Below are 3,408 nucleotides of genomic sequence, written 5' to 3'. Positions count from 1 at the left end.
GATCAATGCTGTCCGAGGGGTCACCAGGAAGGTCTCTTGGTGAGGACCCGGTCCTCACTCACACTGGGAGTCCGGGGTCCAGGCTTGGTACAGTTATGGTCCTTCTGTCCCATCCTTCTAACTGCTCACTTGACATGCACCTTCCTTTATGCCTTATCTTATGCTAATCTGTTGGCTTTAGAGCCACTGACAATCTTGCCCTATAGCTGTTACCCTATGGGATCAAAAGGTGTTAGAAATTATCATGAAAGATTACCGCCCGAACTCTGGTTCACCCAATAAGCAAATTACACCACATTACTTTGAGGTTTGAAATTAGCATTACTCTGCCTAAGCTCAACCCCTTGGGTTTTTTATTCCTTGGATTCCTAGGAATGTGCTAATTATATTAGGTGGTCAGATCTTGTTATGGCTGACCTTTAAAAAACCCTCTTAGATCAGCTAATCTTGTAGTTTGTTTATTTTGGGGGCCCATGATCAGTGTAAACAGTTAGATTCAACACTTTGGTTAAATTGTGACAGACAAATTCCCCTTGCAGGTTGTAAACTTGCAAGCTTTGCATTAGCTAATCTAAGAGCTAAACAATTGCCTGGATGTCTCCAAAAGCATGTATTTATTGCTCATGACAGTAACCCCTCTGGTTTTGGCCACCACAACCCAGGCAGTTTTTAAAATCAGCCCACAGAAGGCACAGCTGGTGCAACAATAAGTTAAGTATTTGGGCAATGAATTAGGAACAGAGGGCCGTGCCCCTGATAAGCAAAGAATTGAACTCCTGTGCAACCTTCCAGCCCCTACTGCACTGGCAACGCATAGTGGGTACACACAGGGGCACGCAAAGCACCAGCTGTGAAACCAGATGTGCTGGCGGAAGCGCACTTCCGGTTTCACCACTGACTCAGAGATCAGCCACTGGGGAACCCCCAGACTCGGGAGGCACCAGCCGCCCATGCCCCATCCCCTCGTCTAGGCAAGATCTCAGGCTAGCAGCTCTTGTAGTTTTAGCAGTGGTCTCTTTTGACCTTCCTCAGATCTTTCTTTTTCTCAGCTTCACTTTGAGCTTCTGGACCCACCTGGTTCAGCTTTTTCCAGCAGTTCTTTGAAGTTTCCATACTTTCTTGAACAGAACATATTATGCCAGCATTCATAAGCAGGCACGGTTCTTCGGGTAGATGTGATATCTTTTGTTAGACCAACTGAGCAGTTGGGAAAAAGTTCTTGACAAGCTCTTGGGCGCATTCGCCCTTCGTCAGGCGTTGAGAGTCTTTGCTGTTCTGAGACACCAAGGAGCGAAAGAAGCTAAAAGTGTGTTCATACGCATTTCTGGGTTCATACACATTTAAAGCTTTTGGTTACCACTGAGATTGCATCGGGTATTTACCATAAACCTGTGCGCCTTTCCAGATGGGATATGTATCACCACAAGGGTTCTTTTCCATATACTGGCCAATTTATATAAATCTTTCAATCATTTGGACAGCAACAGACAGACCTACCTTGCACTCTACTGTGGCTACCCAAGCAACACTATACCGTTGCTGAGACAAATTTAGTTTTTTGTTGGGTTTTTTTTAACCATCTTTCAGACAAAGGTCCCAGGTTTAGGAAAGCATTTATTCTGCAGGTTATTGTTTCCTTTAAAACAATGAGTTAATGCAGTTTCTCACACATCTGATATGCTGGCGTTATAAAGATCATTTAAATACAAACTTTTTTTTTAGTAGCCTTAAAAACATTTCATCAGTTGGTTTGCTAAAAATAAACACACTACCTTTTAATAAATGCCATTTTCCTAAACAAGCAAATTTGCAACTTTCATATGAATTGCTGCCTTTTGTTTCACATATTAGAACAACTTTTTGGTCCAAGCTGGATGGAAGAGTCCTGGCCTGGGATCCAGAGGCAGGTTCAATTTTTAGAGGGGGTATTAGCAACAGTTTTTATATCTTTACGATATTCATATGCAGTTCAACTTTTGACAATTTCAACCAAACAAAGAACCAAATAACACAGAACAGACAAGACAATTTTTGTTGTAGTAGTAAAGCCATCGCTTAAGTGAGGAAGACACTATTGAAGGTAAAAAGGCCTCTTAGTTTATCAGTCACCTTTGCTACGGGATTGAATTTTACACTACAATTTCTGCAAAAGAAAATAAACACGCACAGACCCGTTGAGGAAAACTCGCAGCAAAATCATATTTACCGAGCTGACGTGTGCAGTGGCAATGTACATTTTACTGGAATTTAGGGGGGTGGGGATTTATACACACACACACACATTGAATGACAAGGATTATTCATATCTAGGTTATTGTTTTCAATGGCCCATTGCACCATTTGGGCAACTGGAATTGGAACATTTACAGTTTTTGTACAATATAAAATCATGGGATGCTAATACCCTTGTTAGACTTTTAACCACATTGCCATTTTAAAAAGGGGGGGCGGGGAGGGGCCGTTAGAGGAACAATTTCTCCCTTAAAATTTTTACCTAGAAAGGTTTTTTCACATTCTTATTGCTGGACATTGTAAAATCTTTAGGATACTTAGATAGAACAGTACTGTTGTTCCCGTGAACATAAATTTAAAATTATACCAGCACTTTTGTGCCATGGAAATAGAAAACAACAAAACAAAATAAAAACTGCATTAGCCAAATTCAATATTGAAAATCATTTTACTGCTCCTGCTACAGCTGCTCAAATTTCAGACAACAGGGGCTGCGATAGCTGTTACAGTATTCAGAGCTCTTACGTTTATTGTCAGCCTCCAGGTTTTTTGTCTGCCATCAGAACAAACCGGATCGGGGAGTCGCACACACTAGGCATCTGCGCTATCGCTCCCTGACTTAACGTGAAGGAGTGAGAGAGGGTCAGCAGAAGCCCCGAGGTGCCGTACCTGCTGGGCAGCGACAGGCAGGGAAAATGAAAGCAAGCAGCACTTCCAGTGTGGCAGACGGGCTTGCGAGGCTGGAGCTAGAGACCGGAGGGGAGGAGAAGCGATCACCACACTTCCGGAGCAGCCTCTCGCTCCGGGTTGGAGGACGAAGGCTGCTCAGAGGTATTTCCGGCCCCGGAGGGGGAGAAGGTGCCGATTCCCTGCGAGCTGCAGAGAGCAGCGGCCGAGCGTTTCCGCAGGCAAGTAGGGCGGTGTAAAGAGGAGGCTGGAGTCCCACAGAAGAAAACAGGGATCGAGACCTGGTAGGATCACCTTGGGCACTGCCTCCTAGCAATGTAACATCAGCAAAGCCGTGGCAGGAGAGAAAACATAAGACCAGCGTCCTGGCAGACCAGGTGATGCCAAGTCAAGGTCCACCCCGTCACCGCCTGCAGGGAGCCGAGCTCAGGGCAGTGGGCGCAACAGTCGTCACAAAGGCCTTCTGGGGAATCGGCGGACCTTCTTAGG

Source organism: Gavialis gangeticus, unplaced genomic scaffold, assembly GCF_001723915.1.
Source record: "Gavialis gangeticus isolate Ggan-Ray unplaced genomic scaffold, GavGan_comp1, whole genome shotgun sequence".
Taxonomy (NCBI): Eukaryota; Metazoa; Chordata; order Crocodylia; family Gavialidae; genus Gavialis; species Gavialis gangeticus.
This window is presented reverse-complemented; position numbering follows the sequence as displayed.